Source organism: Phocoena phocoena, chromosome 10 (genome assembly GCF_963924675.1).
Source record: "Phocoena phocoena chromosome 10, mPhoPho1.1, whole genome shotgun sequence".
Taxonomy (NCBI): domain Eukaryota; kingdom Metazoa; phylum Chordata; class Mammalia; order Artiodactyla; family Phocoenidae; genus Phocoena; species Phocoena phocoena.
Window position 1 is genome coordinate 6,302,233 of NC_089228.1, and position 27,329 is coordinate 6,329,561.

At 44.9% G+C, this 27,329-nt stretch overlaps 1 pseudogene; it reads right to left on the reverse strand.

Annotated features, from left to right (window-relative positions):
• Nucleotides 1-14,099: 14,099 nt before the first annotated feature.
• Nucleotides 14,100-15,200, reverse strand: LOC136129026 (26S proteasome regulatory subunit 10B pseudogene; annotated as a pseudogene).
• Nucleotides 15,201-27,329: the final 12,129 nt, after the last annotated feature.

The window sequence follows — 27,329 nt, forward strand, 5'->3', positions numbered from 1 at the left end:
ACTGTTTCTCTCTCTGCTTCTCTAGTCTTCCTCTCTTTCCGCTTAAATTGAGTCTTTCTCACGCCGTCAGCCATCCAACTAAATGCTGACAGCTCCCAAACCTCCACTCCCAGGTGCTGTCCAGCAAATACTCAAAAGCAGAGATCCTGCAGAGAGAGTGAACTGAACTCAGGTAGATTCAGGCTCTGCCCCTTATTAGCGGTGTTACCTCTGCCTCAGGCTCCGCCTCTGTAAAGTGGGGTGAATATTAATTCTGACCTCATGGGGTGGGTGTGAGGGATAGAAACCTTGAGCACAATAGGTGCCCTGTGAACAGTATTTATTATTTTTATTGTGATCATGATGGTGATGATGGTGATGGTGATGTCATTCCCTTGCTTAGAAGTCTTCATCGGGCCTTATTTTCCTACAGGATAAAGTCAAATCGCTGACCCTGGCATTTTGAATTGCCACCACAATCTGATTGTCCCAGACTTTCCTTCTAAATTAATTCCATCTTCTCCCATGCTAAAGGTCCACATCAGTATTTTCATTTTCTTTGCAGTGATCCTCAATGCTGCATATAGAATATATAGACAGTCAGGATCATCTTCGATCTTCGTGGTCCCTGCACATAATAGGCACCCAGGAGTTCATTTGTTAAATGAACAGCTACATCAACACTTAGAGATATATTCCTGGATTTTATTATTGCAATATTGGGCTATACCCCAGAATCTGTGGAAACCTCCTTTGAACCTAATTACATTTTCACTTTGTACAGCTGGTCAGCATAATTAGCTACAGGAATTGACTTCCTCTGAGCAGCTATGATTTTGCAAGGCCTGCTTGGGAAGTAACGTGAACCAGCAGCACAGGGGGACCCCAGCTCAGTTCTGCTGACGAGTTCTGTGGCCTCGGGTGCATCCCCTCGCCTCTGAGCTTTGGTGTCCTCAGTTCGTAAAATGAGCCTGATTCTCGTCATCTCCCATGGTGGTCTTAAAGATGAAGCAAGACCACATGCGGAGAGCGTTGTACAAATACTAATGTCTCAAACTCACCTGTCAAGTTAAAACTTTTTTAAAACATGTCCCTTTATGAAAGTTAACCAGGTCAGTGTTCTCCTGTTAGAATTTAGTAAATAAATATTTAAAGTCCATCCCCATGATTATTTCATGGCTCTTGAAAAGGCTTCGTCTTTTTCTCTGTCTTTATCCAAAAGAGACCACATCTCCCTTATCATTTCACAGCCTCAACTCTGAACCTTTTCTATTTGGTTATTTCTTTGTTTAGGTTCAGTGACCTGACGAGCACACACCATGTCCGTGGGGTAGATGTGCTTAGGTTGGAGCACAGATGGGGATATGAGTCAAGTCTCATTTCCAGAGCTGGTCCTGATGCAGCATCGCATGGTGGTTAGGAACGTGGGCTCTGCAGTCATACTTCGTGGGTTCAAAGCCCAGCTCCACCACCTTGGCAAACTACTCTCAGCCTCAGTTTCCTTATCTGTAAAATGAGGGTACTAATAGTATCTGCCTTTTAATTGCTACGAGGGTTGAATGGGTTAGCATTTGCAAAGTACTTGGATTTGTGCCTGATACAGACATTCTGTTAAATAAATATAGAAATAGTCTTCAGAGGACAGAAATGTCATGACTCCCTATTCCCTTCTTGGGCCAAGCATTCAAAGTCTTTTATCTTCTAGAAACAGCAGCTGCTGTCCTGAAGGCCTGTTTAAACTTCAGATTGCCCATTCTTTCATTCACCAAATACCTATGGCTCTTCAGTTGTTTTTCAGACACGGTATTGGTCATGAGGGGACAGGCACAAGGCCTGCCCCAGTGGGATGCTGGAACCAGCTCAGACCACCTGGTGAAAGCTGATGATTAAGTTTTCAGGGATTTTACAAGCCCCAGTTGTTGGTAGCTTGAACCCTGTCGTGGTGTGGTGGTTGTATTTACACCACAGGAATCTGCCGACACTACAGACACTACCAATCAGCTCCAGCCCACTCAGCCAGTGTACCACCCACTGTTATGGGAGGAGACAGCTGCTAGTCAGGTAGTCACAGCAATGACTGGGAAGTTGGTGCTATGTACCACCGAGGAGAGGTCTGTGGTGCTGAGAGACCTTGTAACTGAGAGGTTGGACCTCGTCGAGGAGGTCAGGGAGCAAGTGACAGGTGAGCTGCAGGCTGAAGGGACAGGAGCAGTGACCTGGATGAGGAGGGGTTTGGAGGTCCTGAGTAGTGACCTCGAGGGCTGGGGCTGGAGCACAGAGTGCAACAGGATGTGCCTGAAAGGGAAGAGTTTTCAGCAGGGGGCAACATGAGCAGATTTGCATTATAATGAGATTACTGTGACTGACTGTGGTGTGAACAGTGGATTATGGGGCAGGGTGGGGGCAGTGAAGAAGCTACTGCAGTGGTCCCAGCCAGAGCTGATGGCAGCTTAGAGGAGGGAGGGGACAGTGGAGAGCGACAGCAGAAAGTGGAGTAGAGTGATATGGCGGGGGCGGGGGACTGGGGAGGGGTGAAATCCAGAGGTCTCAGCCTGGGACTGCGTATGGAGGGCAAGGGAAGGGAAGCTGTCGGGTGCGTCTCCTGGTTGGTGGAGCTCTGGCATCCCACCGTGGGGTGATGGTCCTGCTGCACTTTGTGCAGGTGTGCCCACTGCTGGCTCGTTGGGGGACCAGAGCACTGTCCTCAATCATGTGAACGGCTGCTGGACCAAAAACCTACATGGCAGAACCAGGATCAAAGAGAGGAAGCAAAAAGGCGTTCGGTACCAGAAAGAACTTCCTGCAAATTGTCCATTCTGAATAGTCTGCTCCAGGAGGCGGTGAGCTTCTCAGAGCTGGAGATGTCAGAGTGGAAGCTGGATGCAGCACACGGCAGGGACACCGTGGGGGGACTTAGGGATGGGATTTCCCAATCATGAGAGTCAGACAGAGCACGGTTTCCCGGAAACACCTTGCCTCATTATTACCACCATCCTTTTTTTTAATAAGTCTGCCTCAAGAATCTCAATTCTTCATCTTTTGTTGGACCACGCCATTAGCCACGCACTTCTTCAGGACGCTCCCAGCCCTGGAGTTCGGCCATCTGACTTGCTTTGGCCACTAGAGCAAGGAAGAAGAGATGACGTGTGAGTTCCAATCCTCGAGAGACTGTGTTTCTGTTCACCTGCTTCTTCGAAAGGATGTTTCTGGTCCGTCTGCTGGTCCAGGAGGAAAACGAGGTACACACAGAGCAGAACTGCCCCAGCTGAGGTGCCCCCAGACAAACCCAGACCGAAGCAGAACCTGCAGCACCCCACAGAGGGATGAGCAAACCCAGCCCAGGCCAGCCCACCTCCCGCCTCCTGACTTAAAAGCTGTAATCGTCAGTGCCTGTTGTTTTGAGTCACTGAGTACAGGAGAGGCTTACACACTTTTGTTCAAGTCCTTCCCTTTCTTGAACACCCCCGTTTGCTCATCCGACAGAGCTCATTCCCTCAAGCCCAGATTAATGCTCACCTTCTTCATGAATTCTGAAATGCTTTCTCTACCTCTAAACTCTCAGGGCTCCTTGATGACTCAACCTTCCAGCATGAGGCATCATTTTGCCATCCTTCCACACCAAATCTAGGACATGGCCCTGGGGAAGGTCCCTGTAGAAGCATTCTTCCCTAAATGCCCTCAGTGCTGGCTTCGGGCAAGGTCTTTACTGGTAAGGCCAGAGTTCAGATGGAAGGATGGGGGAGGCCTGCTGGCAATGCTGTCCTCCCCTTGACCTCTAGCGATCTCTAAGTCTTTGCTCCGTCTACGTATCTTCTGCCACAGTGTCTGGCACAGCCCTCTGTTATCGGAAGGGAATGCTGAAAGAACTGAAATGAGCGTGAGTAGATGATGACTCTGTCTGTATACTGTAGTAGATTGAATGATCGGTCCTGACTCTTCACTCCCCCGTAACTGTGTCTACAGCCTCATTCTTGCCGCGGCCCCCTGATGGACAGACTGTCCTGCTCCTTGCCTTGGTTTTGGCCTCGGCCACGTGATTCACACTGGCGGTTTGACACGTGCTTGCACAGTTGGGTTTGCCCTCTTACCCGCTGACACTGCTGTGAGAACACAGCCCACGTGGCTGCTGCCCCCGCCACCAGCCTCAGCCCCAGAAGGAGACAGTGGGGCTTGTTCCACAGGCAAAGCTGACCAATATGCTTATCACAGGCTGCGCTTGGGCCCTCCCGCAGCCCTTCTCTCTTATGCTGTGCGACACCACTGTGGGGTAGGGATGGTAATATCTTTGTTCTACAGATAACAAAACTGAAGCTCAGAGACGTTGAGCACCTTGTCCACACTCACAGTGGAGCCAGAATTCGATCTCAGTTTTGTGATGATACTCTTTGACCTGCCAGGTTTGATTGCAGTCCTCTTCTAGCCAGTGATTTCACCCATATGAACTTTGTCTTTTCCTGTTTGATCTAAGCAGAAAAAGGAGGGGACAGAGGAGGAAGTCCACGTCCTCTTCCTCACCTAAGCCTGAGCACATTAGCTCAAAACTTAGTCATTATATCCTGGATGCCAACCTGGGAAGAGGAGCCCCCATCTGGGCCATTTCTGGAGGAGACTCTAAGTTCCCAAACCCTGATTTTACACTTGGACTCTGAGCTGCAGCCCTTCTGGAACTGGGCAGCATCTGTGTTGTGAACACAAGTGGTTCCTCACTTCTGAGTTTCCCTGTACTTGTACCTAATCTCCCCGTTATCCTGCCTCAGGTGTCTAAAGCCAGTGACATATCAAGATGCGTACATTTACCTACAGGTGGGGCTTCCAGAACCACTGCATTTGACAACAGGCTGTGTGTGCTCAGCTCCAGCGGCACCATTCACCTTGTCACTCGAGAATTGTGCAACATGGTGGCCCTGATCCTGTTACGACACATGTCAACCCTGACCCTGGGTTACCCAGCTGGGAGACTGCTACGCTCCCCATGGGCCCCAGATATACAATGCCTTATAGCTGTATATCAAGGTTCCTCAAATATTTCCTGTGAAGACCATAACTAAGAACTGAATGACTATTAACGATATGTCCAGCCCCAAATCGTAGCTCTCTGGGTCCGTTTCTCTGGTAACAATGATATCCCAAGCAACATTTTATACACCACTTTCTTTTTTGTGATCCATTACCAAAAAAAAAAAAAAAAGGGGGCTTCGCTGGTGACACAGTGGTTGAGAGTCCGCCTGCCGATGCAGAGGACGCGGGTTCGTGCCCTGGTCCGGGAAGATCCCACATGCCGCGGAGTGGCTGGGCCCGTGAGCCATGGCCGCTGAGCCTGCGCATCCGGAGCCTGTGCTCCACAGCAGGAGAGGCCGCAACAGTGAGAGGCCCGCATACCACAAAAAAAGAAAAAAAAAAAATTATTGGGGAACTTTTAATGAAATTTTCCTTGTGCCCTAACACCCTCATCCCAGAGAGAGCCCACAGTGGCCCCTAGGGTCTGCCATGTGCTAAGCAAGGTGCTGAGTGCTGGTGATGGTTCAGAAGTGGTTTTGGCCTTTCAACAAGTTAAACATAATCCAGCATAGTGGGCACTCAAATAGAGGTGGAAACAAGGTCTTATGGGAGCATCCTAGGGGGTTGCATAAGACTTCAGGGAGGAGGTGACATTTGCGCTAAGCCCTTGAAGTATGAGTAGGCGTTCAGGTGGGCAAAGGAGAGGAGGCTGTGGCAAGCAGAAGGAACAGTGTAGGCAAAGGCACGGAGGTGTTTAGATGCTTGGTGGGTTTGGGGGATGCCAACTACCTAAAACAGAAGTGTCCAACAGAGCAGCCGCCAGCTGCACGTGGTTCCTAAGTGCTTTAAGTGTAGCTGGTCCTACTGGAGAGGTAAAGCACATTCCAGGTTTTGAAGACTTAGTGTAAAAAAGAAGAATGTAAAATAGCTTACCAATATTTTTAATATTGATTACATGTTGAAATGACTCTTTGGATTTGTGGGTGTGATATGTGATTTATAAGAAATATGTATTTGATCGTTCAGATGACCGAAATATAGTTTTCATATATATGTGGTCTTCATCCAGAGTTCCTGGCTCACAGCACCCAAAACCCTTAGAATTTCCTGAATGAAAAGGGCAACAGAAACATCTTTTGTCATATTTGGTCTCTTGTCCTCAGTCCCTGAAGTCCTTGAGAGCCATAAAGGGGAAATGGTATCTTGTTATTCGTAACAAGTCTCTTTCCACCACAACTGGGTTTTTGTTAGTGAGGTGACTTTTGGAAAACACCTGAAAATGAGGGCTGGTTGCCAGGGAACCAACCACTAATAGAGGGGTGGGACTTTCACTCCCACTCCCTGATCCCAGGGAGGGGAGAGGGGTTGGAGGTTGAATTGATCACTAATGGCCAATGAATTGTGCATATATAATGAAGCCTCCATAAAAACCCAAGTGGACAGGGTTGGGAGAACTTCTGAATCAGTGAACACTGGGAGACATCCTTCCCCATACCTTGCCCTATGCATCTCTTCTATCTGGCTGTTCCTTAGTTATATCCCTTTGTAATAAGCCAATAATCTAGTAAGTAAACTGTTTCTCTGAGTTCTGTGAGCCACTCTAGCAAAGTAATCAAACAGAAGGAGGGGGGCATGGGATCCTGCAATTTATAGCCTGTTGGTCAGAAGCATAGGTGACAGCCTGGACTTGTGATGGGCGTCTGAAATGGGGGAGGGTGCAGTCTTCTGGGACAGAGCCCTTAACCCGTGGAATCTGATGCTATCGCATCAGATAGTGTTGAATTGAGCTGAATGGTAGGACACCCAGCTGGTGTCTGAGAATTGCTTGGTGGGGTGGAAAAACCCCACACATATTGGAACTGGTGATCAGAATCATCTATTGGGTTAAATATAATATAAGATTAAAGTGAATTTCATCTTCCTCCTTATAGTTTTTAAATGTGGCTACTGGAATATTTTAAATTACTTATGTGACATATTTATGTTAGTACTGGGCTAGAAAAACTGGAGCCATAGAGGCAATAAATTCAGATTCGAGCCTTTAGTTCAGCTGTGGGCTAAAAGGAGCCTGTAAGCACGCCCGATTTGCTACATAGCTCAGAGCACCAGCCACTCACTGTTATATGGCAGCCAGCCTCTTCACACTGTTACGTGCTCTGCCCAGTCCCTGAAGCATCTGTGCTTTAGATGCCGCTGTGAGCACCCGCGGTGGCCATACTCCCCAGAGTGGCAGCCAGAGCGTGAGTGTTTCAGCTTTTCTGCACCAGTGCTGTCCTGTTGAGATATAACGAGAAGAGGTCCAGACTCTCATTCTTGGGCTGCCTGGGGAAAACGTTGGTCTATGCTGTAAACCCAGTCTGAGTCCCAACCAAGTAAACTCTCAGGAACCTATCTGAGGTCTTGAATCAAAGCTATTGCCAAACCCAAAACAGACAGCTTCCTGCCCGAGGCTGAATATTCAGCCATGACTTAGAGATCAGGCCCCCCCCCGCTGTGGGCCATTTGCTTCTCATCAAGCTGTGAGTTACGGAGTGCTGTGCCCATTTCTAAATGCCCATCTGTTCTCCACTTTGGAGAATGGCAAGGGGACAGGTGCCTGTCGCTGCCCCAAGTAGATTTTTCTCAACTGTCTTTCTTGCAGATTCCCTCATTCAGTTCACACCACAAATAGTGTGTGGTTTGTATTATCATCATCTCCAATTTATATTTGAGCGAACCAGGCTAAAAGAGTTTGAATGGCCCACGTAGCTTGTAAGTGGGGTTGCGGGAGCTTGGATTTGGGTCTCCTGGCTCCAAAGTCATCTTCCCATTGCCTGACCTGGCCTCAGCCTTGTTTTGTTATCTGACTTTCCAAGCTCCAGTCATGAAACTCTGTGTTAGTTAAGAGAATGCTGGCGGCCGTAACACATAAACACTGAAATCCCAGTGCTTTCACACATTTGAGGTTTACTCTCAGCATGCAAAGCTCTATCAGATGTTTGAGAGGCAGCCTTCCATGCAGTGATACAGGGACCCAGGTTCCACCCATTGTTGGGGCTCTGTTAGTTTCAACATGGGGCTCCCAAGATCTCTGCCGATCTCCTCCACGGCTGCCATGACAAGACAGAAAACCGCCGACATCCTGTTAGGGGATGCTGGGGATGGAACATACATTAGGCAGCAATGGCATTCCACTTCTAGGACAGAGACTCCAAATGACAGTGTCTTAAAGAGAGGAGGCATGCCCCTTCTTCCCTTCCTTTTTCACCCTGCTGCTTAGGATCCTGTACATGTAGTGGTAAGCCACCTTGAGCCACATGGTTGAGAAAAACGCCCTAGGGATGGCAGAGTGCAAGAGCAGAGGCTGGGTCCCTGAATGACTACACGGGGCTGAGTCACCATGCCAGCTGTGCACTACCTGCCTCCAGACTGTGTGCAGGAGAAAGGGATTTCCGTCTCATTTAAGCCACTGTTGTTTTGGGTTCCTGTCCCATGCAGCTGAACCTGCATCCCAAATACAGGGTGCCCAGTCTTTTTGTCCACAGTAGGACTCTTACAAATAGTGGCTGGAAAAAGAGTTAGTCAGCCCACAAGCCCCAGCCCTTACCACAGGTGCTTAGGGAGTCAGCAGAGGGAGTAACAACCTTTTGGGCATATCATGACATTTTTTATTATGATAAAATAGGTCTGACATAAATTTACCATCTTAACCATTTTTAAGTGTACATTTCAGAGGCATTAAGGACATTCACAGTGTCGTGCAGCCGTCACCACCGTCCACCTCCAGAACTTTCTCATCTTCCCAAACTGAAACTCTGTCCCCGTTAAACACTAACCCCCCCTTCTCCCTCCCTCAACCCCCTGGCAACCACTACTCTACTTCCTGTTTCTGTGACTTTGGCTGCTCTAGGGACCTCTTGTAACTGGAATCACATAGTCTTTGTCCTTTTGTGACTGGCTTATTTCACTTAGCACAGTGTCCTCAAGGTTCATCCATGAGCCAGAATTTCCCTTTTTAAGACTGAATACTATTCTGTTATATGGATGGATCATATTTTGTTTATCCATTCATTTGTTGATGGACACTTGGGTTGCTTCCACCCTTTGGCTATAGTGAGTAATGCTGCTATGAACGTGGGTGTGCAAATATCTGGGAGGAAAGGAAAGAGCTCTGTGGGAAGGGGAAGAGAAAGTAGAAAAGGCACGTTCATATCGTGGACCTGGAAGTAGTGTGTAACTTTTCAGCTCACATATCATTGGCAGGAACTAGTCATAGGGTGTACTAGTCATCTACTGCTACATAACAAACTACCCCAAAACTTAATAGCTTAAAACAATAAATACACAGTACCTTATGGTTTCTGTGGGTCAGGAAATAAGGAGCAGATTCACTGAGTAGTTCTGGCTCGGGGCTTCTCATGAGGCTGTCGTCAAGAGATGGGCTGGGGCCGCAGTCATCAGAAGGCTTGATGGGGCTAGAGGACCTGCTTCCAACATGATGCACTCCCATGGCTGTTGGCAAAAGGCCTCAGTTGTTTGCTGTGTAGATCTTTCCACAGGGCTGATTGTCTTCAGAATGTGTCAGCTGGTATTCTCCAAAGTAAGGGATCCAACCTAGCCTCAAAAATTATACACCATCATTTCTGTGATAGTCTGTTGATTTCATAGGTCAAAGCTGTAGGTAATGCTCACTGGTGTGGTTCAGACCGAAGTCTCAGAGAGACACCATTAGGGGAGAGGCATCATCAGGAAAAGTATGGATGGGAGCTAAATTCAAGGGTTGGGAGTCTAGGAAGCAGTATAGCATGTCAGATAAGAGCACTGGTTTTGGAGTCAGTAGTCTGGGTTCGAAATCCACTTAAAATTCTTCGTTCTTGGATGAACACTCACCTCTCAAGAGTCCAGTTTCCTGTAAAACAGGAAAAAACAACATTTCCCTCATAGGACTTTTAGGATTGCTGATCCAATCCAGTGTTTCCTAAACTTTGCTTTATCTGTGTCCTTAATGCTTTTTTTCATATATGTATGCCACCTATAGTATTACCTAATATTTTTTGATATTTTATAACATCTTTATTGATATATAATTCACACAATAAAACTCACCCATTTAAAGTATACAGTTCAGTGGTTTTAATGTATTCACAGCTGTGTTAGCATTACCATAGTCAGTTTTTGAACACCCCAATTTTCATCACCCTAGAAAGAAACCCTGTACACTTTAGCAGTCACTCCCCATTTTTCCCCAGCTCACCCCTCCTCCAGCCCTAGGAAACCACTGATCTACTTTCTATCTCTATGGATTTTCCCATTATGGACATTTCATATAAGTGAAATCATAAAAAGATGTGGTGTTTGTCTGGCCTTTTTCATTTAGCATAATATTTTCAGGATTCATTGACATTGTAGCATTTATCAGCACTTTATTTTTTGCAGCTGGATAATGCATTATGTGGATATGCCACATTTTATTTATCCATTTATCTGTTGATGAACAGCACGATTGTTTTCAGTTTCTCACTATTATGACTAATGCTGTGAACGTTCGTGTACAAGTTTTTGCACGGACATATGTGTTCAGTTCTCTTGGGTATACCTAAGAGTGGAATTACCTGGTCGTATGATAAATCTGTGTTTAGCCTTTTGAGGAGCTGTTAGACTGTTGTACAAGGGTTACAATTTCTCCAACTCTTACTATTATTTTTTTTTATTGTAGCTGTTCTACTTGGTGTGAAGTGGTAGCTCAGTGTGGTTTTGATTTGCTTTTCCTTATTATAGACTCATTTTGTTTCTATTTAAAGGAGACTTCACACTGCTACCCTAAGCGGAAAGACAGTATCATTTACCACAAATAGTTGGTAACCTGCTAATAATGTAACTATGAGAATGACACTTGTCTGTGTATGCATGCTGTCATTGATGTTTACTGCATTTGGGGAAATACCAATATAGTCTATGTAATAAATGTGAATTTTATTATTCACATTTTATCTCCACATTTTATTATTATAAAATTTTATAATAATATAAATAAATAAATTTTATAATAATAAATAAATTTTATATAAATTTAAATAATTTATTTATTTAAATAATTTATTTATTTAAATAAATTAAATAAATAAATTTTATAATAATAAAAAATAAATTATAAAATAAAATTTTATAATAATTATAAAAATTATTTTATAATAATTTTATCTCCACATACTCCACATTTTATTATTATCATTTTATTATTGTTTGTGAGTCATAGGCAAAGGCAGAAGAGGGTCTTTTGTTGTGTTTGGTTTTTTTGGGGTTTTATCCAGGAAGAGGGTGGGGTGAGATTCAGAAGATCTGTATTAAAGAGGGAGGTCTGGCTAGTGCGAGGGAGCAGGCTTAGAAAACTGAAAACAACCAGAATGTGGAGAGCGGGAATTTATGAAGTAGTGTTCAGTATAAAATCTGCTGGATGGCAGAGGTGAGAGCTCAGGGATTCTCTTCTCCAATGTATGTTGATCTTAACTCTCTCTCGCATCCTTGCAAGGCAGGCTAAAGCATATATTCTTAGAGCTCATGGATGGTGAGGGGCCAGTGCTGGATCTGATTCCGCCTTAGATTCCCTGCCCTAACCCCAATGCTGCAGCTCAGACACCTTGTGTGAGGAGAGAAGGGCTGGTTGGGGAGTCCTGACCTGGCAGCTGGGACTGAGGTTCAGAGACTGCAGAAACTTGTCCAAGTTCATGGGCTTATAGACAGGAGACCTGGAACTAGAATCCGGGTCTCCCGATCCCCCTACCATTATTGTTTCTGGAAGGCTCTTCTTGGCTCTTTATTTCACCTGTTTGTATAGTGAGATGCTCACAGATTTCTTGCTAATAGACTGAGCTTTGCTACTCACAGTGTGGTTCATGCCAGCAGCAGCAACAGCGCCTGGGAGCCTATTAGAAATGCAGACTCTCGGGCTGCACCCAGACCTACTGATTCAGAATCTGCATTTTAACAAATCCCCAGGTAATGTGAATGCACATCAATGTTTCAGAAACACAGACTAAGATATTACTGTTGGGTTTATTCATCCAAAACCCTTATTTCAGCACCTACTATCTGCCAGGCTCTAGTAAGTGCTAAGCAAGCAGAGGGTCCCAGGCCAGTCAGTGAGACAGATGAGAAACCAGAGATCACAGACCTGCCACTGACTTTTATTTATTTATTTACTGCTCACTGAAACAGTAGTTGCTTTATTGATTTCCCTAAAGATGAATCACTAAGAATTCACTGGTGGCTGCTGTGGGTGGTGTATGTCCGTCCAGCATGCTTTGCCTTTTGTCTTCTTCCAGATCATTTGGAAACTTCTCCCCTACTCATTTTTTTTTAATTCAAAAATATTTATTGAGCACCTTTATATGCCAAGTCCTGTTCTAAACACTTGATACAGTGGTCAAGAAATCAGACAAAGCCCCTCTTTTCAAGGAGCTTCTTTATATTCTAATAAAGAATGAAAAATAAATAATATCAAAGAGTAATAAGTCTTCTGGAGAAAAATCAAAGTGACAACAGGGTCAGGGAGGAGTGTTCTTTGGGTAGAATGGTAGAAGAAGGCCTCTCTGAAGATGTAACCTTCCCACCCAGGACCTGAGAAGGAGCCAGTCCTTTGACATCTCAAGCAAGAGCAGTCGGTTGGTTTTGGTGGGGCTGTCACTCAAGGTGCTAGAGCTGCCCTCTGGCAACAGTGATTGGTACAAGGATGAGCATATGATCCCAAAAGAGCCAATAAGAGTCTTTCCTGGGGTTGATGTATAGACATGGGGAGAAACCAGTTGCTAAGGAGATTTCTTTGTGATCTTCAACAAGTCTCTTGCCTTCTCTGTGCCTCATTTTACTCATCTGTGAAATAGAAGGGTTAGACCACATGCCACTTCAGCCTCTGCTACCTGGAACTTGCAGTTCTGAAAGATCCTGCTTTTTGAAACAAAGTATCACAATGCTGGCTTCTTTGGGGGTCTGTCCTCCCTCCAGCCTTCTCAGATACATCTCAACAACAGTCTTAATAACTGAAGCTGACTCCTATTTGAAAATTTTAAATGGTCAGCCTCTGCCCAGCAGGGATTCTATCTTTTAGAAGTTTGTTGAGGTCCATCTACCATCCCTATATTTGTTTCACAACTGGAGGTTGGGAAGAAGGATCTAGGCTCAAATCCTAGTCTGCTTCTTATTCATCAGGTGACCCTGAACAAGAATTGTAACTTCTCTGAGTCTCAATTTCTTCATCTGAAAAGTCAGTATAATAATAGCATCCATCTCGTAAGGCCCTCTTGAGAAGTATATGAGCTGTCACAGGCACCTCTCATGCCCAGATCTGTGGTCTGTGGATCAATGTCCTTTCCTGCTAGACTGTAAGCGGCATGGGGGCGTGAACTGGGACTGATTTTACGTACAGTACGGTTAGCCATTATTTTCTTTTGTTACTGTTGAGAAAGTTAATGTTGATTTTCGTAGTTTTAAATAACTATGCCAATCTGCTACCAAGATTATAGAAAGGGCTGGGGTAAGGCAGGACTTTTTAGGGGCCTCTAATGAAAGTGTTTGCATAGAGTACATGGGAATAGCAAGAGGAAAAGAGAACAGACATCTATTGAGCACATCCAGTATGCCAGTCAGTGTGCAAGGAGCCTGTACATCCAGTGCCCATTAACCCCTCACCACAATCCCAAGAAGTGGGTAGGGTTGTTATCCCCATCAGGCGGATAAGAAATTGGAAGCTCAGAGAAGTTATGACACTTGTCCAGGATAACACAGCTAACGAGTGACTCAGATGAAATTCAAACCAGTCTGGCTCCAGGGCCAACTTCTTCCTACCTCTTTAAGATGTAGTTCTTCAGAGGTGATAGGAAGAATCCATACTTGGTCAGGAGTCAGGGAAGTAGGTGTTCTCTGGTAATCAAGGAGGGAAGAGAGACCTTGCATGTAAACTGAAGCAGAGCTTCTGTGCTGAGAGGGTGATCCTGGGCTGAAAACAGGGGGCATCTACCTGTGTGGTCCTGTAGTGACCAGATCTCAGGTACTGTTTGTTGAATGTCACTGCTGTGCTATACTCCATTCTTAGCTTTACAAGCATCACTCACAGGAGTGCCAGGAAATAGGGATGTTGTAAGCCAGATCTATCCAAAATCATGATCAGCAAGAATTGCAAACATACTTGCTTCGGTGCAAACATTTCTAAGTGAGCCACATTTCTAAGTTCTGCTCCATTAAAGCCATCTGAAAGCTTCACAATTGCTTCATAATCTATTTCACCATGCTTTCGAATGGGACCTGCATGGATTTTCAATATATCTAACCTTGCTTGTTCGTTTGGTAAATCAGTATGTATTTTTCTATCTAATCTGCCTGGACGAAGCAAAGTAGGATCCATTGTATCTGGCCTGTTTGTAGCCATGATCATTTTAACTCTATGTAGAGTATCAAATCCATCCACTTGATTCAGTAGCTCCATTAAAGTTCTCTGAATCTCTCTATTAGCTGAAGTACCCTCAGGAAACCGACGACCACCAATAGCATCTATTTCATCCATAAAAATGATGCATGGCTGGTGGTCCCTGGCATAATTAACATTTCTCTGATCAAACGAGCACTTTCACCAATGTACTTGTCTACAATAGAACTAGATACAACCTTTAAGAAATTGCAATCCAGCTTGCTAGCAACAGCTCATGCCATGAGTGTTTTTCCTGTACCTGGTGGTCCATATAGCAAACAGCCTTTTGGAGGTATTATTCCTACACGTTGGAATAATTATGGGTTTGTAAGAGGTAATTCTATTACCTCTCTTAATTCCTGAATCTGTCCTGATAGCCCGCCAATCTCAGAATAAGGAACATTCCCAGGGTCCTCATGAGACATGTTGTGAACCAGTGGATCTACCTCTCTTGGCAAATACCTCATGATAGTGTAGTCATATCCAAAGCAACTCTCGTTCCTGGCTTCAGCTTACTTTTGCCAAGCTGTCGACGACAGCCCACAACATATCTTGGTCCATTTGTAGCTTTAACAATGAATTTTTCTTCAGTTAATTGCTTAAGTACTTCACCCACAATCTGCCCAACACTTTGTAGGGCCTTCACATCATTTTCAGACTTTTCATACTGCTTGGCAAGTTCTTTTAATTGTTCCCTTAACTCCTTGAGATGGCTGTCCATCTCCTTGTGCTCCAGCAGCTTCTTGTGGTGGTCCTGAAGCACCTTATCTCTAGGGTCCTCCATGATGGGAAACTATTTTTTTTTTTTTTTTGCAGTGCGCGGGCCTCACTGTTGTGGCCTCTCCCGTTGCGGAGCACAGGCTCCGGATGCGCAGGCCCAGTGGCCATGGCTCACGGGCCCAGCCACTACGTGGCACGTGGGATCCTCCCGGACCAGGGCACGAACCCGTGTCCCCTGCATCGGCAGGCGGGCTCCCAACCACTGCGCCACCAGGGAAGCCCCGGGAAACTATTTTTAACTTTTTAAGCAACTATTATCTGTTTTCCAAAGTGACCATACCATTTTATATTCCCACCTGCAGAGTATGAAAGTTCCAGTTGCCCCACATACTCACTAACGTTTGGAGTGGTCAGTCTTTTTAATTTGAGCCGTTCTAGTGGTTGTGAAGTGGTATCTCATTGTTTTGTTTTGTTTTTTTCATTGTGGTTTTGAATTGCATTTTCCTAATGACTAATGATGTAAGGCATCTTTTCATGCACTTATTTGCCATCTTCTTTGGTGAAATGTCAATTCAAATCTTTTACCATTTTCATTGGGCCATTTGTCTTACTATTGAGTTATACATGTAAAAAAATATATCCTACATAAAAATTCGTTGTTGATTCTGTTTTGCAAATATTTTCAGTCTGTGACATGCCTTTTCATTTTTATAACAGTATCTGTTGAAGAGCAAGTGTTTTTAATTTTGCTGGAAACCAACTAAATTATTTTTTCTTTTATAGTTTATGCCTTTTGTTTCCTATTTAGTTTAGTTTTTTTTTTTTTTTTTTTGGCCAAATATAAGATCACTAAGATTTTCTCTCATGGTTTCTTCTAGAAGTGTTATAGTTTAAGCTTTTACATCTAGATCTATGATCCATTTTGAGCTAATTTTTATATATGGTGTGATATGATAATGATCTGGTTCATTTTTTACTTCCAAATATGCAACTGTTCCAGAACCATTTTTTGAAAAGATTATCCTTTCTCCATTGAACTCCCTTGGCACCTTTGTTGAAAATTAATTCACCATGGGTATATGGATCTATTTCTGGACCTTCCATTCTATTTCACTGATGTATGTTTATACAGATGCCACATTGCCCTGATTAGAGTTGCTTTATAATAAATCTTGTAATCAAGTAGTCTAAGTCCTCCAACTTTGTTCTTCTTGTTCAAAATTATTTTGGGTATTCAAGATCCTTTGCATTTTAATATAAAATTTAAAATCAAGTTGTCAACTTCTACCAAAAAAAAAAAAACCTTCTGGGACTTTGATTGAGATTGATTTGGTGAGAATTGCTGTCTTAGTATTGATGTTGCCAATTCTCAAACATGGTATATTTATCCATCTATCTAGGTTTTCTATCATTTCTGTTAGCAATGTTTTGAAGTTTTTGAGGTACTAGCCTTGTATATCTTTTATTCAAACTTTTGATAAGTATTTTATATTTTTCATGCTATCATTAATAGTGTTTTTTAAAAATATGAATTCCTGATTGTTTCTTTCTAGTACATAGAAATAGAATTATTTGTTTTATGTTAACTTGTTATCCTGCAACCTTTCTAAATTCACTTATTCCAGCATTTTTTTTTTTTTTGGTAAATTCCTCAGGATTTTCTACAGACTATAATTTTGCCTACAAATAAAGACAGTTGTATTTCTTCCTTTTGAAATTGTATGCCTCTTATTTGTTTTTTTCTGGCCTATGGCACTGGGTAGAACCTCCAGTATAATGTCATGTACAAGTGGTAAGAACAGACATCTTTTTCTCTCTCCTGATCTTTGTGGGGAATGTATTCAGTCTCTCAGTAAGATGATATTAGCTATATGTTTCTATGGATCATCTTTATCTGGTTGATGAAGTTCCCGTCTATTCCTAGTTTGCCTCGAGTTTCTATTATGAATGGTTGTTGGATTCTATCAAATGCTGCTGTTGCGTCTGCTTCCTCCTCTTCCTACTCCCCCTCCTCCTTCCCCTCTTCCTTCTCTTCCTCCTTTTCTTCTTTTTCCTCTTCCTCTTCCTCACATCTTTTGAGATGATACTATGCATTTTTCTTCTTTTCCTTCCATAACTATGGTGAATTACATTAATGTTGAATGTAAAACCAACCTTGCATTCCTGGGATAAACGCCACTTGGTCATGATCCTTTTACATATTGTAGTTATGATTTACTAAACTTCATTTTTTTGCATCTATGTTCGTGAAAGATATTGATCTGTAGTTTTATTTTGCTTTTTCTTGTAATGTGTTTGTCTGGTTTTGCTACCAGGTTAATGCTTGCTTCATAGAATTTGTTAGGGTGTGATTTCTCCTTCTGTTTGATTTTCCAGAAGAGTGTATGTAAAACTGATATTATCTTTATTAAATGTTTCACAGAATTCACCATTGAAACCATCTGGGCCTGGAGTTTTTCTTTGTGGGAAGTTTTTTTTTTTTTATTAATTTATTTTATTTTTGGCTGTGTTGGGTCTTCATTGCTGCACGTGGGCTTTTCTCTGGTTGCAGTGAGCAGGGGCTAATCTTTGCTGTGGTGCTCAGGCTTCTCATTGCAGTGGCTTCTCTTGTTGCAGAGCACGGCTCTAGGCACGCAGACTTCAGTAGTTGTGGCATGGGGGCTCAGTAGTTGTGGCTTGCGGGCTCTAGAGAGCAGGCTCAGTAGCTCAGTAGCTGTGGCGCACGGGCTTAGTTGCTCCGTGGCATGTGGGATCTTCCCGGACCAGGGCTCAAACCCATGTCCCCTGCATTGGCAGGCAGATTCTTAACCACTGCACCGCCAGGGAAGCCCCCGTGGGAAGGATTTTAACTACAAAAGAAGTTCTTACTAGATATAGGGCTATTTAGGATATATATTTATTCTTGAGTGAGCTTTGGTAATTTGTATCTTGCAAGGAATTTATCCATTTCATTTAAATTGCTGAATTTATTGGTATATACTTATATATAATATTCCCTATTAGCCTTTACTCTCTGTAGGATCTATGGTCATGACCTTTTATTCCTGATATTGGTAGTTTATGTCATCTTTCTTTTTCTTGATTAGTCTGGCTAGTGGTTTGTCAATTTTAATAATTTTTTAAATAATCAGTTTTGCTTTGCTTTGTTACTTTTCTGTTTCAATTTCACTGTTGTTTAATTTTTTTCTCTTTATTTTTTTCTGCTTATTTTAGGTTTAAGTTGCTGTTCTTAGTTAGAATAACTTTGAATGGAATAATAAGTTAGAAATCTAGGTCATTGATTTGAAACTCTTCTTCTTTTCTACTATAAGCATGTATTACTATAAATTTCCCTCTAAGCAGAGTTTTAGCTGCATCCCCCAAATTTTGATGTGTTGTATTTTTATTTTCATTCAATTCAAAATAGTTTGTAATTTTCCTTGTAATTTCTTCTTTGATCCATAGGTTAATTAGAAGTGTGTTGTTTAGTTTCCTATATTTGAGGACTTTCCAGATCTATTACTGATTTCTAACGTAATTATATTGTAGTTTAAGAACATAATTTATATTATTTAAATTATTTTAAATGTATTAATTTTTATGTTGATCCTGTATCTAGTGGTCTTGACAATTTCACTTGTTAATTCTAATTGTTCGCTTTTCCCCTAAGATTGTGAATGAGATTGTGGACATCCTTATCTTGTTCCCAAACACTAGAGGAAAGAATGCAGTATTTTATCATTAACTATGATGTTAGCTGTGGATATCTTGTACATACTCATTATATAGTTAAAGAAGTTCCCTTTGCTAATATTTTGTATCGTATTTTTGTATCTCTATTCATGAATGGTATTGTACAATAATTTTATTTTCTTATAATATCCTTGTCTGGTTTTGGTACCAGGGATGTGTTGATCTCAATATGTTGAGAAATGTTCCCGCTTTATTTTGGTGACAAAAAATTGTTTTTATTTAATGTGTAGAAAGAGTTGTTTGTCTTTTTTTTAAGAATATAGGACTCTTCAGATTTACTGTTGCTTCTTGTTTTCATTTTGGCAAGTTATGTTTTTCAAAGAATGATGGCATAAAAGTTCCCCTTTTAGCAGCATGAATATCCGCTCTATGTAAAGTTTCCTAAAACACAGAGTGGTGGTTTTAGTTTATCAACACACCCACTGGCCAATGGCAAGACCAGGAAAGTCATCCCAACACTTTAGGAGAAAAATTTATGGTAGTATATAGCAACACTTTACACATTGTTAAGTGCACGTGTACAGTTTGTTGTTGGTTTTTAGCGAGGTGGGAACATATTTTCGAATGCCCAAGGTGCTCTTTGGCTAAACCTATCAGCTGTCCTAAGATGCGGAGTCTCCCAGCATCCAAGGAAAACTATTATACATATTTGTATTACGAGGTTCAGAGTAGCCAGTAGTTGAGCTCCTTTTGAGGGGTGACGGTACCTCACTGGAAATCACTTCATTCAACCAGCAGCTCCCTGGAAGCTGGGACAAGGGAAAATAGTGCATGAATTGGAAACCAGAAGAATTCTCCAGAATCTGGGTGTGAGCTAGAGGTAGCAGCAAGGTCACGGTGAGGGCCAGATAGGGTCATGAGCCCCTGAGCTAAAAGTCACCTCCTAACTGAGAGGACTGGCTTCTCACCGGCAGCCTGCCTGTCCTCCCATCTCAGGGAGTAGGGACTGTCCTGGGTTCCAGGGTCACCAAGTGAGCCATCTCTGGCTGGAGTGGGTCAGATGTTAGGACATTCATTGATTTACCCACTTGCTCATGTTGGGTCACCACTGAGGTACCAGGGCCCTGGTGACTCCTAGCCAGGTGAACACAAGCCTTCCCCCCCGCCCGTTCCCCATCTCATCCCCGTTCCTTCCTCAATTCATGTTTTCTCTCCTTTTGCATAATTCCTGCTTCCTCTCTCTTCCCCTTCTTTCCTCCCCTCTCTCTACCTTACCCTCCCTCATGTCTACCTTCTCCCCCCACCCCACTTAAGACACATTTCTCCCACTTCTCCCTCCCCACTGCCTTTCTTGTCAGACAGTAAGAACCTCGGAGGTGGTTGCCAGGATACTAGACTAAAACAGTGACAGAAATGCAAACCAGGAGTTGTTTGAGCAGAAATAGGAATGAAACAAAAATTCAGATCAATAGATGTCAAGCCACAGATCTTTCGGGTACAGCCCGCGTTTCTGATCCAGGAAGGAAGGACCAATAGCTCTCTAGCCCTTTAAGGGGACTTAATGTTAAAGAACATGGCTCTCCTCGTCGGGCAGAGAAGGAGCCTTTAACTGTACTTCTGGTGCTGAGTGCCAAGAAGTCGGGAAAGAAGGAAGAAATTGGGAGAGTCATTACCCAGAATTAAGGAAAAAAAGGCAAATGTCCTTCCAGAGCCAGGGGTTCCACTTCACAATGGAAGTTCCAGGCATGTCCTAAGGATATCACGGTCCTATTAATTGGAACCTTTGGAGCATTTGGTACTCATGTTCCCACATCATTCGTACCCTGAGACAAACACAGACCAGCAATCATTGTAAAACAAAACTCATTGCCTTTGCCAAGGGGCCATGTGAAGACACAGGCCTGCAATTATGGATATGGCCACCAGGGGAGGTAGTGATTACTGCAGATTTGGGGCAATGGACCAAAATATATTCTCTCTCTCTCTCTCTCTCTCTCTCTCTCTCTCTCTCTCGCTCTCGCTCTCGCTCTCTCTTTCACACACACACACACACACACACACACACACACACACACACAGATGAGTCCATCTCTTTATCAAAACAATAGAAATATTACTCAACTGCTGTATCAGATTTAGACCGAGATAGGGAAAATTACAAATGTCTAGATCCAAATTGCATCTTTTCTCATATTAAACAGTTTCTCACGTTGAGGTGGGGCGTTGGTGTGACATTAGGAAGACACAGTGGCTTTCTGGGCCTCCTGGGTCCCCAGCGTAACATCTTGCTTTTCTGTGTAGGGACTTCAAATTGATTCTTTTAAAAGCCTTTAACTATTCATTTGCTCTTTCAGATAGAATGAGGTAATTGCCCTTTTCAAACTATTTCTGCTTCAGAACTTCCTATGCTAACTGTCTCTCCTGCTTCACTCCCCCCGCCCCATTCAAATACAAGAACTTTTCTTTCCATTTGAGAGCAAAGCTGAATTCTTATATGCCATAATCCAAGAAACGTTTCTTAAAACCTGGGATTATATACCTGAATCCTCACACCAGATTCTTCGTGATTCTTTTCCTTTTTAGTCGGGAGGGAGATCCCAGGCATCTCACTCCTTACCTCTCCCTTCCTCCCACTATCCAACTTCAGGCTCACCATAATGGAATACAAAAATAAATTACTTATTAAAACTCTATTAGGCCCCTGTCCCTCAGGCCTAACATTTTGCATTTTTCTTCCTCTGAATAGTTAAAAACCCATTTTGAGAACACTTGAATAAATGAGTTTTTAACCAAAATTTAAACAATGATTCTTCTTACACGATCACAGGTTCTTGGGAACAGAATTGCTGAGAAGCCAATGGGCAGTGCAAAGAGGCTTCTCTTCTGAGCCAGCTCATTTATTTGCTTGGGACAGTGAATGCTCTAATCACAACATATTTGGTTTCCTTTGTAACACTGGAATTCCTTAAGTGTCCTTGGCCACTTTCCACCCCCCAAATATTAGTCATGCCGCTTGGTGCTCAAACAAATCCCCAGCTCAACACTCCCGAACACATCCTTTCCTATTTGCATGGAAATTAGATTTTTAAAACTTTAAAATGAGAACAAGCTTCACAGCCCGTGTCCGCAGAATGCCTCTACCTTTGCTTCGAAGCAGTAGTTTTCAATTCCATCAGTTCATGAGGCTTCAGGAGCTGAGCTGGCGGCACACCCCTGTCAGTGGGGAACTTCTCCCTCGGTGCCAGCTTCGCCGGCTTTGGCTCTGCTTAGATTTGAATTGAAGCACCTGTGTGTCTTTTACCTTGGTGCTTTTATTATTATTTAGTAAAAAATGAAATCAACTTTGATCTCAAGTCTGTAAGATAGCACATTGATTTTTTAAAATCAGAAGGTAAAAAAACCCTCACCGTCTTTGGCAATGGATAGAAAAACATTGTCTCCAGTGTGGGCGCTGGGAACAATCATATCTCACAAGTCCATCCTGTCTAAATAACTACTGAATATTTTGTTGAGCACCTAATATGTACCAGGTGCTGGCGATGTGGAGAGAAATATGGTGGTGCTCACGCTGGTAGGGAGAGAGATGTGAAGAGATTTGAATAGAGACCATAGCCTGATGTAATGAAAGCAGAGGGTATATGAGGTCTGTGGGGAAGTGGATAACTTTCCGGAGAAGTGAGGTAAGGCTTCCCAGAAGAGGTGGCATTTGAGAAGCGCCTTGAATAAAGAGCAGTGTCCTTGCTGGAAGTGGAGCATATGGCAATTGGAAAGGGAGTTTGGGTCAAATGTGTGAAGGTCTCCAACTACCTGGCCAGTAAGTGTGGCCTCCATCCTCCTCACGTTCATTTAGAAACATTTATTGGTTCATAAGTTTATTCTGCTATCTGAGTGGTTGGTCCCCGGGTGCCAGTGGTGCTACTGGTGTGCTGGGATCTTCCTTCAGGTCCATGAGGTACCTTACTCTGCACCGCCCTGGGCCCTGGGAGGCTGACCCGCGCACACTGCATCAGCGGGCACTGTGCCCTCTGGGTGCTGGTTAGAGGTGGCAAATCAGAGGCACTAGCAAGAGATCAGGGGGTAAAGGGAAAGAGAGATCGGGTTATTTGTCACCCCAGTTCCCCGCCTGTGGGGTTACAGTGCCCAAATCTCCCAGGCCACAGCTGCCGTCTGTCTACCCTCTCCACATAGCTCTCTTGGGGTCTCCTTGGTCCTCAGGCCTCGGGGGGCGATGACTCCCTGCTGATACTTGTCCTGGGTGCTGCACCATCTCTGTTGCTCTCCTTAGACTCTGCCCACACCTTTCCAAGTAGTCCCTTCATTAAGCTGCCCTCCGTTACCCAGCTTGGTGTGTGTGCCATGTGTCTCCTCCCAGTACCATGACTCGTAAGAATGGCGAGTGAGGTCCCAGCTCCCACGCAGCTTATCATCTAATCCTCTTGAACTTGTTTGAGCAGGAGAGTGATCAGATTGCCTGTGTATGTTTTGGGAAAATCACCTGGACGGCAGTGAGGAGAGAGATTTCAGTGGAGGGGAGAACCATGAGGGAAGGGGTGTTGCTGTTGTCCTTGCAACAGATGCGGGTGGTCCACTTCAGGGAGGGACAGAGGGAGAGGAAGGGGATGAAAGAGTGAGAAGGAACAGTGCAGGGGGACACTCACATCCTGGCTGGGGCAACTGGGCAGATGTTCGGCCCTGAGCTGGGGAACCCCGGAGAAAGAGTTGTTTGGCAGGGAGGGGAAATGAGAACGTCGGCGTTGATGTGTCTGTTGCCAGCGGCACAGCCGGGTGATGTGTCCAGCCAGCTCTTGGAATTGTGACTGTGCAGAGCAGCTCAGCACTGATGCAGGTGCCTGGAACTCCCCACACTGGGTGGTGAGTCCCCTCATCTCAGCCCAGGGCCCATGGGGGGCCTTACACCACCCCCATGTCTAGGGAATGCCATTGAATCTGTCCTTGGTGCTTCAGGTTTGCCAAGCGTCCCAGGCTCTCCATTCTGCTGAATGTGGAGATGGGTAAGGAAGAGGCAGGACATTTAATTTGATTAAATTAAACGCTCCGTCCACGAGCGTTTTCTTTGGTCGTGTCCTCTCATTTTGGGGCCAGGGTGCCTGCTGTCTTCTTTGGGAAGCCCTGTGGCTTGGAGTTAGGGTGGCTCAGCTAGTTTTGAGTTTGGTACGAGGGAAACTTCTGCCCAGCCTCACCGACAGATGCAGTGACCTGGCAAAGGTCACACCCGTGGCTGGAGCTCTTGAGCTGCTGTGAGTCTTGGGAAACTGCACGCCTGAGCTCGCAAGACAGCCTGAAACCCCGTGTTGGGGTGTAGTTACAGGGTTGGAAGGTGTAATAGGTTGAGCTGTGTCCCCTCAAAGTTCATATGATGAGGTTCCAACCCCCAGTACCTTATAATATAACCTTATTTGGAGATATGGTCTTCAAAGAGCTGGTTAAGTTAAAATGAGGCCAGTAGGGTGGGGCCCTAATCCAATAAGACTGGCGTCCCTGAGAGAAAGAGAGCCCGGGGGACCTGCACGCAGGGAGGGATGACCATGTCAAGAGGCTGCAGGAGGGTGGCCAAGGGGAGAAGCCTCAGAGGAAACCAACCCTGCTGACACCTTGATCTTAGACTTCTAGCCTCCAGGACTGTGGGAAAATAAATTCCTGTTGTGTCGACCACCCAGTCGGTGACACTTTGTTATGGCAGCCTGAGCTGACTGGCACAGAGGGAAGGTGACAGTGTGCACTAGTAAGTTACCATGCCTCTGAATCACACTGCTACACCGAGCACAACCATTCACCTCCTGCATCTGCTTTTCACCCCAAAAGAACAGAAACTGTTGGAAGGATGAGATACTCTCTATGCCTGCATGCCCTGACATTTTCAAATAAATAAATAAATCATTCGAGAAAAGCAAGCAGTAACCAGCAAACTGATGGATAAGGAAGAAGGGCCACCAGATAGTGACCATGTACAGCCCAGCTTCCCTGTGCTTTATACAGAATCCCGTCTAACCCCAAATCCCTTTGCAGCGCACCTTATGAGCCCCTGGGGTGCAGACAGGGTAGGTAACTTGCCCCAGTTCACAGCCATAAGTAGCAGAACTGCTAACAAACCGGCCCCAGCCAGCTCTAGAGGCCCAGTTATTTCCACTGTCCTCTGCACTTAGCTCCCGGGGAATTAAAAAGAAGACAGGACGCTGCACCCCTCTCTCCCAGTCTTACTGTCTGGCTCACAAGATGAGACGTACACAAGTGGAAAAGTGACGGGCAGTCAAGATGATTGACCTACTTGCTGTGTGGTTGCAGCTCTTGGACTCTGCTCTCAGAAACGCCCCATGACTGCCTGGTGGAGCTGGGCTTCACAGAGAGACCCACAGGGAGGTGGCCCTGGAGGCTTTGCTCTCAGACTTCACCAAAGATGTACAGTTTTCTTGGTTCTTACCACCCAGCTCAGTTTTGCCTTAGCAACTGGTTAACTGTGGCTGTGGCCTTGCATCCTCAGCTACATATTCCTGGTCCCTTGACCTTGGCCTCTAACCTCCCCATCTGTCCTGGCTGCAACCATGGACTCCTTTCCCTTTTGACTCCAGTGCTGTAATGATGCCACAGCTGGCTCGCCGCCTCCTGGATCTGATTCCACGTGGTGATAAGAGGCAGAAATCATCCTGGGCAGGTAATGATCAGGTGTAAGAGGAAGAAGCACCCACGGGAGACAGAAAGCCAGAGGCCTTGAACAGAGCCTTTTGATTTTTATTTTTTAATAAGTTTATTTATTTTATTTATTTATTTAGGCAGTGTTGGGTTCTCCTTGCTGTGTACGGGCCTTCTCTAGTTGCGGCGAGCAGGGGCTACTCTTCTTTGTGGTGCGTAGGCTTCTCATTGTGGTGGCTTCTCTTGTTGCGGAGCACGGGCTCTAGGCACGTGGGCTTCAGTAGTTGTGGCTCGTGGGCTCTAGAGTGCAGGCTCAGTAGTTGTGGTGCACAGGCTTAGTTGCTCCACGGCATGTGGGATCTTCCCGGACCAGGGCTCGAACCCATGTCCCCTGCATTGGGAGGCGGATTCTTAACCACTGTGCCACCAGGGGAGCCCCCAAGAGCCTTTTTAGACATAAAGTGGAAAGACTTGCCACTTCAGACACTTTCCGTAATGGCTTTGGCATTCTGCTCTGTACAATTCTCTCCTTTCTGAAAATCCATGCGCACGCTCGACCTGACTCACTGACAGCGCCTGTAAGGAGGCATCAGCCACACGTCAGCAGTCACAATGCACACAAAACAGAGAGCAGAGGAATTTATGGGCAACCTGGAGTGGAGCACGCTCAGACGAGTGGAGCAAAGAAATACAAAAGACACATGTGAAAAAGAGGGGCGAGGGAGAAGAGACAGGCAGTGTCTGGGTAAAGCAGAACACAGACGGAATGCCGGTCCTTGCAGGGCAGAAGCTTCTTGTTCTTCCTACATTGTGCTCAGGGTGGCATGGAGCAGGTGGCCCCTGCTGGCTGGCTAATTGAGTGATGGCTCCAGGAAAACATAAAATGAACAGTTCACGCTTAGAGAAGGCTGGAGAAGATGGCCACAATATGCCTGATGAAGCTTGGCTTTTGTCCGACTTTCAGAGGTTCCAGTCTTGGCTCTGCACCCTCGATTCTTCCCGGGGAAGCTCCTTGGGGGTCAGACTCAAGTTTGCACTCTTTGTCACAAATATCTTCTTTGGAGACATCCCAGCAGCAGGGTTGGCCAGCTTGGTTTTAGGAAAGAAGGGGATGTTGGAGAGCTTACTCCATCCAATGCATTTTCCAGATGGGGAAATTGTGGCCCTGTTTGGGTCAGGGGCTGTCAGTGGTCTCTACCACCTCCCGCCTTTGCTCAGCTGCAGCTCTGGTGCTCTTGAACTTGGAGACTCAGCCCCCGCTGCCTTCCTTAGTCAATCCTGGCCCACAGGGGTGTGTGTGGGGAAGGAGGCATTAGGAGTCCCTGCCCCACTGGTGTGATGAAGCTGAGTTTCATCTACGGCTGGGGTCCAAGAGCAGTACCCCCAATATTAGGTGAAGGACTCCAGTCTCTCACACCCACCCCTTCTCCAAGGCTTCATCTGTAAATACAAAGACAGCAAGTTTGATTTAATTTCATTTGACACCTCTCATTGAGAAGGATTGGGAGACTTCCAGGGACCACTCTGTGATGGATTAGTTATGTCTGCCAGAGACACAGGCTGCCGAGTGGGGGTAGGCAGGCCACGGATTTGGCATCCCAATTAAGCCACATCCATTGCCTACTAGACTTCAAGTATCACTGCAACCTGGGTTTTCCGGCCCCGCCCATCTATGTCACCTCTGACATAGATGCCTGCTGCACCCAACCCCAAGTGTGGTATGCCCAGTGTCCCCAGCTGACCACCCACCTGGACCCTCCCTTATGTCTCGGTTAGTTTGTCCAGTCTCCACTTCTACCTGAGCCCAGCTTCCTGCTTGAGAGGAGCAAACAAGCAAATGCCCCTAGAGTATTTGGCAGTGTCCACACATAGT